The 14,049-nt window shown below is 50.5% G+C and overlaps 1 long non-coding RNA gene across 1 annotated transcript; it reads right to left on the bottom strand.

Moving 5' to 3' along the window:
- Positions 1-1,006: 1,006 nt before the first annotated feature.
- On the bottom strand, positions 1,007-4,410 carry LOC139828341 (uncharacterized). The gene is made up of 4 exons (XR_011739848.1): positions 4,303-4,410; positions 2,861-3,286; positions 2,209-2,313; positions 1,007-2,123 (listed from the first exon to the last, which is right to left on the bottom strand). It is a non-coding gene; the product is annotated as an uncharacterized lncRNA (long non-coding RNA).
- Between the last annotated feature and the right edge of the window lie 9,639 nt (positions 4,411-14,049).

Below are 14,049 nucleotides of genomic sequence, written 5' to 3' on the forward strand. Positions count from 1 at the left end.
AAGTTTTCCTCTGGAATTTAACACGTGCATTAAAACTCCTCCAAACCGAAGCCCAGCTCTACTAGGCCGTCCCACAAGCGCAGGGCTTGAGCTCTGGTTTGAGCCCGATGCCGCACTCCCCGCGCCGGGCTGCAGTACCGCGCTGTGGCCACCGGGCGGCAGCACCAGCGACACCCGGCGGGCGGTGCACCGCGGGAGCACCGGGGCGCCACCGCGCATGCGCGGAACCGGGGCTGAACGTCCGCGTGCGTGCGGGGGTGACCTGCACCGGGGTGACCACCCGGGATCACCCACAGCAAACGAGTCACCCGGGACAACGCGGAACAGAGAATCCGCTCTAGAGAACCACCCCACCCAGAGAACCCTCCTCGGCGGAACCTCCCGGCGGCCCGTTCGAGCTCTCTAGTGCCCTATTTGCGTAGCCACGCCTCTGATTTGCATTTCTCCGCCCCATCCTCGCCCCGCCTGTCGTTCCCACGCGCCCCGCCCCTCCTCTTATCTCTCGCAATCTGATTTGCAGGCTTCGAATCTCAATTTGCATTCTCCCCGCCTACTCACCTCCCTGCCCAAGCCCCGAGGAGATTTGCATATCCGGCACGACGCTCTGCTCTGTTCTGTTTCTATTCGACCCCATCTATTTCTATTATTTCTACTTCTATTAATTCTCGTTCTATTTCTTTTCCTGTTTTCTGTTTCTTTCCCTGCGAAGTACAAACCACACCTGATCTCACAGATGTCCAGTGTAACCTGTAGCTGCTTTTGGTAAATATGAGCAGAACTTTACAGCACACGGTTTTCCCAGCAACATGAAGCAGAGAGCGTACTCAAACAAAAAAAAAAAAAACAAGCCACAAACACAAAGACGACACACAGCCTTGTAAGTCGGGTGATTAATTCTATTCAGTACGCTTTTACTTAAGTTAGATTACAAGAAAACTAAATTGGGCTCACCCAGTGCCCTGTGAGTAGTCAAAACCATCACCACACAGTCAGTCACTCAGCAGAGAGCTCGCAGCAGCTCCCCGGCTGCCGCAGTTATGGAACGAAGCGTCTGGCTCGCACACAGAGCCCCCCAGCCCCTGCTCCCACCGCTGACCAGGTGCGGGTGCCGTTCTGCTCCCTGGGGGCAGCTCAGGCCTTTCCCTCAAGTGCACCCGCCAGAGACATTTCCGGGTAAGGATGAGTTTTTTAATCCTTTCTATAAACAGAATTTCTTTGCATTTTAAAAACCTTGTACATCACTGACATTGACTCCTATGTCTCTTTTTACACATACGTATGTATTTAGGGAATATATTTGATTCATATATATCATCTATTTCCACTGTAATATATATCTACTTAGGCATCTACACACTTGCGTATGCATTTACATGTATATATCTGCTTAAACTTATACAGAATATCTGTTTATGCTTATATATATCACCACTTATTATCTAGAATATCCATTTATACTTACGCACCTGTTTAGCCTTCTCTTTGGACACAAATATCTTTCTAGACTTGCAGATGTTGGCATATTGTTACAATCATATTATTACATTTATGTATATTTAGACAGAGCTATCGATTCACACTTGGCGTGTGGCACGATGAGCAGTGACACGTGGCCAGCTGCACGGCTCAAGCACGAGGGACACCCCGACCTGCCAGGGAAAAGCGCCACTGAGAGCCAGACAGAAACAAAGTACGTCAGAGCACGCTGTCAGATATTGGGGAAACACTCATAGCATCCAGTTGCCTCTCTTTTTCAGTTTTTAGAACAAATACCCATCTGCTTAAGTACACCTAATAAATTATATGCTGCACCTACTCAACAATTACTCTTAACTATGGAAGTCAACATGTAAATTAGACCATTTTATTTGCTTTAAGTTTCATTGATAGGAAAATCAGTGAGATAGAAGACATGGGTTTACTTTAAAAAATAAATAAATATCCCCATTCCTGCAGTGCAGCATAAGGCTACGAAAAAGGAGCGTCAGACTCACGAACACTTTTGGCTGCACTGCAGCACACAGGGGAACACGTTTCTGTGACCGTGACAGCTCGACTGTCGCAACCGGGAACCCAAAGCCCAGCGGTGCCACCAACCTTTGCCAGGCCTGCTGTGCTGGGCTCTGCGGAAGGAAATGGACTTTGGTTGGTTGTTTCAAAGAAAATGAACAGTCCTGTTGTTGATGAGGCCACTGCCCACTACATCACCTGGGAAGATCCACTCGGAGGGCAGGTTCATAAAATGCAGCTTCTTGGAATGAGGAATGCTGCCGTTTTGGAAGATTTCTTACCAACTGAAGTCAGAACTACACACTGTAGGTTAAGAGAAAAAAGTCACTATTGAAACAATAACTCATCCAAACCACACATGGACTCACCGCCACCAGTTACGAGGCTGAAAGTGCTTCTTGGGATCACCTGGCAAACACGCAGAACAAAACCGATTTGCCCAGGTGCCTGTATCTCTGTCAGCTTTTTGAGTACTATTCTAAGATATTTTAAAAACCTATTGAGTGAAAAAGAACAAAGCATTTGTCATTGAATCAGGTTGTTTCTTCTGGACATCTGAACTCTTACAAACACCTCCTTTCCTCTTTTAGTACAAAATCATTTCCATAGTATCATTCAATAGTAAGCCCACAGAAACAGAAGATTACGCTTTCAGGAAGAGAAAATAACCAGAGGGAGGTGAGCTCTGCACAGGTGTACCGTGCTCCAGAACAGACCTTATTTTTAGTACTCCTGGTAAAATATTTCGTATTAAAAATATAGAAGGAGAGTCGGTGCATTCTTAATGTTAACTTTAAAGTCCACTCTACAAGTACCTCAGGAAAAGTGCAGACACGCGTCCTAGCCGTACCTTGTACGGGCAGACCGCTCTGGATTCCTTCTGTCTGTCTGGTACTTCTGTAGCAGAAGACGGGGCAACCGCGGTGAAACGGTGGCAGCAGACATCCAGCTGAAAGAGGAAAAGCCCTTCAGAACAAAGCTGGAGAGGAACCTGACACTTCCTTTTTTCTTGTGAAGGCTACAGTTGAGTGCAGAAAAAAGTATTTTGCACCATCTTCAGTACAGCTGTTGATACGGCCACTGGAGCGTTTGCGTTTTTTGGATAACCAGGCCATTTTTGACTCATTGGCAGTCTGAGTTCCCTAGAACACATTTTCCCAGATACACACAGAACACAGACACAGACATCACCCAAGTATAGCCAAGATTTCCTTCCTCGCCCTGGATGCTGTCATTGAAGAGCCCAGCAGCCCATCCGTCCTCGTGAACCGCCCCACTGGAAAAAAAAAAAAATTATCTTTTCCAGGCTGTTTCTTCAAAGGGTAAAGATATTTTAAATTGCAGTTATCTTTTCCAACAAAGTGATTTTGTGATTCCTTTGAAAAGGAGGGTAAGCTTGCCAGAGAAAGATAGGGACAGGGAGCAAGACAAGGTGACAGAGAGAGGGGCAAAAGGGCCAGGGAGCAGGGCAAAGGGAAGAAGAGGCCAAAATGAGAGACAAGGAGCAGGAGACAGAGACGGTGGGAAAAATCCTAGAATGGGCAGTGGGAGAGACAGACAAAGGAGAAGTGGGCGCCGGGCTGCGGGACAGAGACAGGAAGGAGGAAACGCAGTGACAGGGAGCAGGGCAGAGCGACAGAGAAACAAAAACAAAGAGGGAAGAGGACAGAGAAACCAGGAGTAAGACAAGGAGAAGGGCAGAGAAACAGGAACCGGGGTGGGTAGGGAGCAGGACCAAGAGATGGGGCGAGGATGGAGATGGAGGAAGAAACCTGGGATGGCCAACAGGACAGGGAAGAATATGACTGTGGGTAGGGAGCAGGACACAGGGATACAGCGAGAAACAATGGGACAGGGAGCAGCATTAAAGGTCAGAAAGAATAAGAGATGAACAGGAAGGAGGAATGGAACGCTGAGATGCTGAACAAAAAACGCCAGCAACAGTGAGCGAGACAAACGAATAGAGAGAGAAGGGCAAGGCAGGAAGAAGAGAGATAGGAAGGTGGGAGATAAGAGCTGCACGTACAGGTACTGAGAAGAAAAGAACAGCAGGGAACAGGCCAGAGAAACTGTGGGGAAAAAAAGAGACTGATGCAGATCAAGACAAAGATATGGAAAAGGGAAAAACAGCTATAGAAGATGGAGCAGGAGACAAAAATAGAGAGAAAAGGAGAGGTATAGGGAAGCAAAATTTTAAAATAATAATAATAAACCAAAACCACCACCAAGGAGGGGCAGGGAGGCACCAGGACACACAAGCCGGGGACGAGGCCCCGAGGGCCAGGGACTCACAGCGGCTCTCGCTTTCGGTGGCTGCCAGGAGGCTTCTAACAGCTCAGACGCTCCCGTCTCCTTCTCTCCTCCCTTCCTCTCCGGTAACTCGGGGCGCTCGGCCGTCCTCAGCCTAGGAGAACACGGTGGGGTGTCAGGGCTCCACGAGACGAGGCTTCGGGGACATGGAGCCTCGCTGGCTCGCTCGCCAGGCAGCCGTCCCGCTCCAGGATACGCGCACGGACCCTGCCGCGCACGTTGGCCCCCGGCCCGCCGCACGCCGCGCAGAGGGAGCCTTCGCCACCCGGAGAGAGGGGCTCGCTCTCTCGCCCGCCGCAGGAAGCGGACGTTGGGCCGACGGCCCCGCATTTCTTCCTCTTTACCTCTCCCCAACCTCTCTGGCTCCAGCAGCAGCAGCCCCCGTCCACGCACGGGACGTGCTTCCCTGTCCCTTCTCCCGCCACGCTGCCAGACGAGCCTCGCCAGCCCGAGGCGGGCGCAGCCAACGGCATCCCCCGGGATGGGAGCGAACGGCCACATCCTCAGCGCGGCCTCTGGGAGAGGGAGAGAAGAAGCAGCGGCCGTTAGCACCGTAGCTCACCCCTGCCCCAGCCTGCTCCTTCCGCAGGGGCCACCGGAGAGGTGCCGAGGGCCGGCTTGCCGCCTTCACGACGGGGCTTGGGAGCGGCCCAGGAACACGGGACGGGCTCGCAGGAGCTGCCGGAGCTGGGGGCGGCTGCACGGGGCGAGCGGGGCCGCGGGAGGAGGCTCGGCGGGAGCTCTGGTGAGCTGGGGACGCACCCGGCATCTGCCCCCGGCCGGCTGTCGCCTCCTGCTCCTCTGCCGCACGCTGGGGACGGAGGACGGCGCCGCGTCTCCCACCCGGGCGCTGCTCCCCAGGTTCCATTCCCCGCCTGGGCTGGCGGGTCTGCTGAGCATCGGGCGTTCACAGCTCCCCCTCAGAAACACAGAAATTCCAAATTAGAGTTCAGCCTCTGAAAAATATAGAGCAGGAGAAAGCAGAGGAATTAGTCAGAAGAAGGGACAGGAGAGCAGCTGAGCTAACGGAGGATTCGAGGGAAACGGGCCACCTCAACACACAAGGCATCCTCAAAAAATCAGAGCAACTGCAGCAACACCAGACAGCATTAAGACAAACTGACACCGTTTAGGACACGCTCAGCATAAAAGCAAACACATCCACCGGTGCAGGAAAGCATCTCGCCCCTTCCCCACAGCACCGCCACAGGACACAGCCCTGTGAGGCCACAGGACGGGCTCGTACTGAAACGGAGAAATAAGCTTGACAGCAGAGTCAATTACACCGTTAAGCAGGCAATGTTTCTTTCATCTGCACTGGGGAGCTCTGGGGGTCGTCCTCTGTAAGTGCTCCCACGACTGGATGCTCTTGCATTGCTTATAGTCACACAGCTGCTACACATCAATTACAATTGTTTTAAATTTTAAACATACAATATATCTAGCCTAAGAAATAATTGATGAGGTTAGTTATAAGTGTTTAGTTTCTCACTGACAACACATCTATTAGTTAAAAATAAACTAAGCTCTCAGCTTCTAAACAATGTGTTATTCAATCTTCTGTCTCCCTCTTGTCGTGCAGAAGGATCTAAAAGGTGAAAAACATCCCCTCATCGTGCAGGCGGTCAGAAAGCATTTACCCCACGTGAACCGGTTAATGAAGGGTACATCTTCTATAACTTCATCGCAGTATACGTTAACTTGGTAGCTTCTCTTGAATTCCCCCCTTTTCAATATACTTGCAAACTCTTTGGCAGTATAAATCTACGAAATATTATCATCTCGCGTTGTGGTACAGCACAATTATTTGTTACCCACTAGCGGTACCAAACAGAACACTGTAGCGTAATGTAAGTAAAAACGACTAGCATCAAAATCAGAGTCCTAAGATCAATGCTGACAGAACTGCGAAGCCGCAGCTCCTGCCGGTTCTGACGTTGGTTTCTGGCACTTCCGACCCCTTCGGGTCAAACGGCGCCTCTTCCCCCGGCCGTGCGCTGCAGTACCCGAGTTTCGCCACAGGGCGGCAGCACTGAGACCGCCGCGGCAGCCCCGGGCGAGCGGTCGTGCCGCGTTTCGCGGGAACTCCGCAAAATAAACCCCAGAAAACAAACGCGACAAAACAAAAAAGCACACAGAGAGCCGCGGAACGAAAGCCGCGCGTACAGGACACAGAACCCGCCGGGCCTCGTCCCGAGCTCCCGCCGAAGCGGCGCCCGACCCGCCACGCCACCGAGCCTGCCACCGCGCCTTAGCTCTTGTTTGAAACGTCTCCCCCCGACTAACGGGGGCTGCGCCGCTCCCGGAGGGACTGCTGTCCCGGAGGGACACACGGCTCCAGACCGCAAGCCTTCGGCGCACCTGCCCTCGGGGTCACACACCTCCCACCGGCTTCGCCAACTCGGCCGTAAGGGCAGGGGGGAAACTGAACCGAACGCCTCCTCACCGCGCCGGCCCCTCCCGCTCCTCCCGTTCCAACGGCACGGTCACCCTCGCCGCGGCCGCACTCACCTGCCGCCTCTTTCGCCGCTCCGTTCCCCTCGCACTCTCCCACCGTCCCGCCGGGCTCCGCGGGCACCGACACCCGCCGCGCCCCGGAGACCTCCGCGGCGGGAGGCCCCCGGCTGTCGCCTCCTTCCCCTCTGCCTTTCTGCCGCCTCCGGGGACCTCACGAAGGGCTGCCCTGAGCCGCCTACCTCCAGGTCCCCGGGCGCCGGTTGCAGCAACCGCTCCGCAACCGCCCCGACCCCCGTTCCCGTTAATTCCCGGTACCCACCCCGAGACACCACGGACCCGCTCGCCAGGACCCGCGCTGATTGGCTGCTTTCCACCCCACCACACTGTCCTCCTATTGGATGCTCCGTCCGGTGCCCAGGAGCCAGCAACGCCCGCCCCTCCGGCAAAATGATAGCCTGCCTAGGCACGTCAATCACCATTTTCTCCGCCTATCAGAGCTCGCAGTGAGGGCAGGCGCAGTAGGGAGAGAGCAGCACCCGCCCCTTTCCGCAACACGATTGGCTGCCGAAGACAAGTCAATCATCATTCTCTTGGCCCATCAGTACTCGCAGTTTGCGCATGCGCAGTACGGAGCGTCCGACACCCGCCCCTCCGGCAATCTGATTGGCGGACAGAATGGCAATTGACGTGCCTTGGTAGCCTATCAGCGATCCGCCCCCCCCCCCCAGCCTTCCCGCGCCATCTGATTGGCCCGCTCTGCACCCTCACCCGTCTGCTCTCCGCCCTGCCGGGACCCCCACGCCCTTTGCCCGCGCGGCTTCCAGCAGCCGCGTTTGAAAGGAAACAACAAACCGCGCTCCTTTGCTTGACGCTGACAAGCGGGGCGGGTGGTCACCTACCCTTAAATTCATTGTGAACAGAGAGAGCCCTAAGGAGCTCCGGCCGGCAGGTTTCTCTCCCCTGTGCCCGGGACCGAGGAGACGCCGCCGCCTCCTGCTGTCGCCTCGCCCGTTCCCCTCGCAGCGGGGCCGCCCCGGGAGAGCCGGGCGCCTCTTTTTTTCCCGGCGGCTCGTCCGACCGCTGCCCCCCCCTTTCTGACGGGCACGACCTCGGTCGCAGCGGCAGCGCCCCCCTCTTACCCGCGGCACGGGCACTGGGCGCCGCTCCCCAGCTGCAGTTCCGGGCTGTGGCCACCAGACGGCAGCACCGAGCGCGGTCACGCAGCGCCCCCGGGCCCCGCAGCGCGGGCGCTTTTTCTTGACCCGTGGGCAGCCTGAGCTCCCCGAACGCGCTTTCCCAGAGCCGCGCACATGGCAGACACACTGATAAAAGATAATAGCCCGACATTGCTAAAATGTGTTTTTTTCCTAAAGATGCCTTCTGTCCTAATAAAATACATTGCCTCTCCCTGTGCCCCGTGTCTTGTCTGCAGCAGTAACTCGGCTCGCCCGCAGCTGTGGCAGCTCTGCTGCTGCTACAGGGTCAGTTCCAGCCCTTACCCTCGGCTGAGCAGCAGCCGGGCAGGCGCTGCTGCTCTGGGCGCTGCGCATCCTTCAGGAACGGTTCTCAAACGATCCTGTGCAACGATGTCCAGAGCCAGGACCCCGCGGCGGGGGGACAGGAGCACACGGCCGGGCCCGTCCCGGCTCGGGGCTGTTTCCGCAGTCGCTGTGAGCTGATCCGTGAGCTGGAACCAACCTCCCCATGCCCCGGCCCGGCCCTTTGTCCCCGGCTTTCCCAGGGCAGCGCAGCGGGCTGGGTCACACCAACTGTTCTCTGCTGGCACCACCCAGCCGGGTCACCTGTGTCTGCGGTTGTGGGGACACCCCACGGGCTCCCTGGAAACGGACAGCACAGCACTGAGAGGGGGCGTTCAGGAGCCTCTGCGCTTTTGGGTTGGTTTGGATTTTTTTTTCCTTTTGTTGTTTTGATCGTTAGCTTCTTGTTGCTGGTTGGTTTGTTTTTAAGCTGTTACTCTATATAGCTCATCCATGGTGCTTATAGAGCATGGGTAAATCTACCCTGCTTCCTCACAGGAGACAACCATCTCGCTTTACAACAGGTGATTGAATCTGCTATAGAAAAGTTCAACCACCTCCTGTACAGCAAAGGATAAAAGAAAGTATGGATTTTTGTTGCATCTAATCCCCAATGCAAGTACCAATTAACAATACATTAGCAGTGGGTTCCTTCAAATATTCACAGTGAAGGTAGTTCCTGGCACGATTGTATTAGCGTTCTTACTATTTTACGGGAGAAACACAGGGCACAGCTGATTTTGCCCACGTGCAGCGCAGTGATCACACGGGTGCGGTGAACCGGGTGGAAGGCCCTAGAAAAGGAAAATCAGCCTCCGTGTGCAGGGCCAAAACAGAAATCCTTTTCAAACTGTGCCATTTTAAAAAGCTACCAGGGGTATAAAGCAGAAAAAAGAGCAGTGAATGTGTATAATGACACAATTAGATGGTTCTCCAGTTTCATGATGTGCTCTTTTACTAACAGTGTCTGCTGGAGTGGATACCCTGGACACCAACAAGCGGGTCCTGGTGCTGTGCCCATGGCGATTCATCCACTGTGGCCGTGGGTGTCAGGCCCTGATACAATAGACACAAAACCTTGGGAGGGAGGTGATCACAGTAGAACGCTTAAAGATAATGAGCTAGCAGACTTGATTTAATCTTTACTTAAAAATACACATGGCTGCTGTCTTTTCTACAGTTTAGGTAGGACAGGCTCCAATATCTCTATGAATTACAATACATGACAAAAATTAAAGGGGGAAAGCTTTATTTTTACAATGGTAAATACAGTCTAAATCAATTTGGGAAACAGGTAAAGGGGTGTAGCAAATGAGGCACAGACGATCCTGTTTTATCTCAGAAGGCTTTGGCGTATTTACAGCTTTAGGCACAGCGTGTCCAATCCCGTATAAAATGCACTGTCCATACCAATTCAGCCTGTCCCCCGATATAAGGACATCAGGATGCCACCCTGCATTCACCAAGGGACAATCCTGATCTAATGTTCTCTGTGTATTCTACACCAATATCTGTTCGTCAACAAACCTTTTACTGGTTTCAATTTCTTTCCCTGATTATTCTTTTTCAAATACAATGCGTATGTAACATTTTGTATTGTGTAATATGCATTATATAATAGACAATATATGATTTAAAACATATCTCATTATATATTACATGTAGTGCATTACTATACTACACATCTCGGGTATACCCACCCAGACCTGTGCAGCATATTAATATTATTTACAGTGGCCACCATTAATTACAATATTCCCTGGTTGCTGTTCCCCAGGGAGTCAAACGATCCTTTTCCACTGTCACAAAACACAGCCCGGGCGGGATTTCTTCCGAATCGCTCCTGTCCCTTGTCCACTACCTATTTCACAATCACAATAACAGACAATTGGTTAACCGTAAGTATTGGACTATAAAATCACCCGAGACACAAGTAACAACAGATCACTAAAGACACAAACAATTATACAATTGCTAAGGCACAAACAGCAAAATCACTAAAGGTACCTTTATCAAATTACTGTTCCCTTGTTTTTCTCTTTTATTTATTGTTTTCTCATTTTCCTCTTTAGTTTTTTATTTCTTTTTAATTTACCCAATTTACCAAAACGCGCAGACCCAACGCGCTGGTGTCGCCCACGTCTCGCGCAGGCAGCCTGCAAACAAACCAGACAATGAAAGTGCCTTATCTCATTGATGGGGTTTTACCCACGTCCCGAGCTGGCCCGAGGATCCGTGATCCCTTCCGGGAATTCCCCGGTGCCGGCACAAGGTCCCAGAGATCCCGGGGTCCACGGGAGGTCAGGCAGATTATCCCATCCTCGTCGCCAGAAAACGATACCGAAAAGTCGGCAAACAGACTCTTTAACATGGTTTTGAAAGTGTTAAAAAGCAGGCACTTTTATTACGGCGCGCTGGGCACTCGGGGGATCGCTCCTCTAATCCAGCGTGCGTTCCGCTTTCCTCTGGTTTTACATATCCTGGAACTCCTGAAACAGCAAAACACGCCAACCACTGTTTACAGACGTCCCGTGCTCTTTCACCAGTGCGTGCAGCCGCAACGAGAAATCTGGAATGAGCGTCTACAGAAACACGTACGTATTTACCCACTTCAGAACAACGCGTTACATCAGCTGGCCGTACTTGTCAGTAATCCCTCCTGGATTAACACCCTCTTTGGATGGCACGGGTGCCGACTGTTGGCAATCAGGGCAGGACATAAGAACGCTCCTGGCCTGATCCGTTGTAATTTGAAATTGTCGTTTTAACGACTTTGCATTCTGGTGAAAGAGTTTATGTGATAATTTAGCTTGCTCCAAGGCTTTAGGCACAGTAAGCGGCACAGCTCGTGCATCGGCCCTCCTATTGCCTTCCGCAAGAGGTCCTGGAAGGGCAGCGCGAGAGCGGATGTGCGCTGCATAAAAACCATGACGTCTATGATTTATTAGGAACCATAGCATTCTCAATTCAGCCATCAAAAGAGGATTATCCTCTTCCTTCAGAAAAGAAGCTTCCAGGCGGTTAAGTATGCCAGCTGCATAATATGAGTCAGTTACAACATTCAAAGGCTCATTACAGAACACTCAAAAGCGATCCTAACAGCTGTCAGCTCAAGAACTTGTTTGACCCCTGGTCTCCTTTTTCTACCTTGTGTTTGGAACACTGGGTATCTGAGTTTAGCCACGTAATTACAACTTTACGTGAGCGACCAAAGGCATCAGTAAATACAGTCTTGTCACTTACTGGTCGTTGCTGACAGCAGCACTTGCCCTACAACGGTAAATTACCAATTTCAGCCCACAGTTTATGTTGGGGGTAATAAACTGATATGTTCCCTGCATATGTTGCCAATGCAATCTGGAAATTCACATCTTCAGTTAATTACCATTGCAAATTCTCCTTTGTTGTAGGAATAAATATACATTCAAAGTCTGTCCCATACATAGCACATAAACATTCTCTGCCTTTAATTATTGGGTTTGCATACATTTCTTTTATTATCCAAACTGTTTTCATTGGTGTGTGAGCTAGAAAAACCCATTCCAACTCTTAAAGAATCACTTAATGACTTGTCCCATTGAAACGGTACTGCAAACGGTTGGACGGTATTGGCTATGAGTGCCAGCCAAACTGGCAGCTGCAAATTGCGTCCCCATCCCTATTTTTGTTCAACAGCATCGAATACTTTCTATATGGCCTGCTGAGCTTTGTCATCCAATACCTGAGTAGACAATAAATTCAGGTCTCCTTTCAAAAGTGTAAAAAGTAGACACAGTTCCTCTGTGGCAATGCCCCAAATAGGTCGGAGCCAATTTATGGCTCCTAGCAATTTTGTAAGTCATTTAAGGTCATGATATTATGGAATTTAAGAGTTACTGGCTAAGGAATGATTTCTTGTTCTGTTATTTGCCACCCCAAATATTTCCATGGAGCAGTTTTCTGAATTTTTTCTTGTGCAATTTGTAATCTAGCCTTTTGTATAGCGTTACATAGGACTTGCATTACTTGTTGTAGTTCCTGCTCTTATAACATGACAAGCAAGATATCATCCATATAACGACAGATACAAGCTGCGGGGTACAGCTTCCTCACAGGTTGTACAGCTGCTGCAACTACTGTCTTGCAAATGGTTGGACTATTTCTCATCCCTTGTGGTGATACCACCCAATGCTATCTCTTCATAGGCTCCTCTTGATTAAGTGAAGGAACACAAAATGCAAATCTGGGGGCATCCTCAGGATGTAGCAAGGTGGCACAGGTGTCCATGCCATAATTTTGATTTCACCTTGATAATCAGAGTCAATTACTCCAGGTAAAACAAACAAACCCAATTTGGTAGTAGATGATCAACCTATTAACAAAGCATGCACACTAGGCACTAAAGGCCCCCACACTCCTCTGGGAATAAGCAATACCACAGCAGTAATTAATTATCATCACTGACGGGCTGGCAGCCAAGTCCAGCCCTGCACTTCCAGCTGTTCCAGGGAAGAGATCTCAGGTCATGAGTTTAGACTTGAATTTATTTGATGGGGGCGGGGGAAGTCCTGTCCCCCACCTCCTGGGAAGGGTTAATTGGCTCCCCCTTTACATTAATCCTTGAATGATGTTCACTCACACAGTGCTTGCCCTTTCCCCATTTTGGACGACCTCTAGGAGGTACAGCCTTCGAAGTCTGGTGTGCATACTTTGTGTAATCTTTCTTTACACGACCCAGTGTCCCACAACAAAAACAATTCGATTTCAGTTCTGTTCCCAATACTTGTAACTGTGCTGCTAAAGCAGCAGCTAGAGAGCTGGTATAATGTTCAGTTGACTTATGTTTTGACACACTCTCATATCTGCTATAGTACACCTTTCCCTATTCCCCAAATCCTGCAACACACGCTGACAATCAGCATTAGCATTCTCAAAAGCCAATTATTTTAGTAACAACTCATGCGCTGTGTCATTATCAATTTGTCTCTCCAAAGCAGTTTGCAAGCGGTCTAAAAACAGCGCATAAGGTTCCTGTGATCCTTGCAAGATTTTTGAAAAGGACGTATTGGCATCTCTCCCAACCTCCAGTAACTTCCGAACCACTTTCATTGCTAGTTTTGCTATTACACCACATATATATCTCTCTGGGTTACGCAACTTGATTATCTGGCAAAGCGTGGGCACATTCCCCAGCTAAAGGACTGCAATCAATCCATCTCATCCGATATGCATTATCAACGGTCTCTATAGTACAGTTCTCCCAAAAATCAGATAACTACTAGTCAATATACTGTATGGTTAAGATCATTTTCAACAAAGAACGCCAGTCATGTGGAGTAAGTTCGTAAGAGGAGCTTAATGCTTCAAAAATGTATAACAAATGATAAAGTAACCCCATTTTCTTTAGCTAATGTTGGTAATTCCTTTACAACATCATATGGTAGCTGCTGAAAGCCTGGAGATTGCTGTTCACAACAGATCACCGGCCATGCCGTAACCACTTTTGAGTCTCCTGTTTTCAAAGCCTCTTCTCTACATTTATCCCACATGGTTTAATTAGTGTGCACTTTCGGTTGCAAAGTAACATCCGGGGGGAATAAATCAGGCTCTTACTCTGGGTCCGTCGGGCCAGGATCAAGGGGCTTGTCAGGCGACTCCCACAAACCATCATTTGCCAAAAGTGTTCACTGTAGTGTACATGCAGGGGCTTTGTTATCAGCCAATCCTTTATCCACTACTACATCTGTGGTCAGTG

The sequence above is a fragment of the Patagioenas fasciata genome, chromosome 7 (assembly GCF_037038585.1).
Source record: "Patagioenas fasciata isolate bPatFas1 chromosome 7, bPatFas1.hap1, whole genome shotgun sequence".
NCBI lineage: Eukaryota > Metazoa > Chordata > Aves > Columbiformes > Columbidae > Patagioenas > Patagioenas fasciata.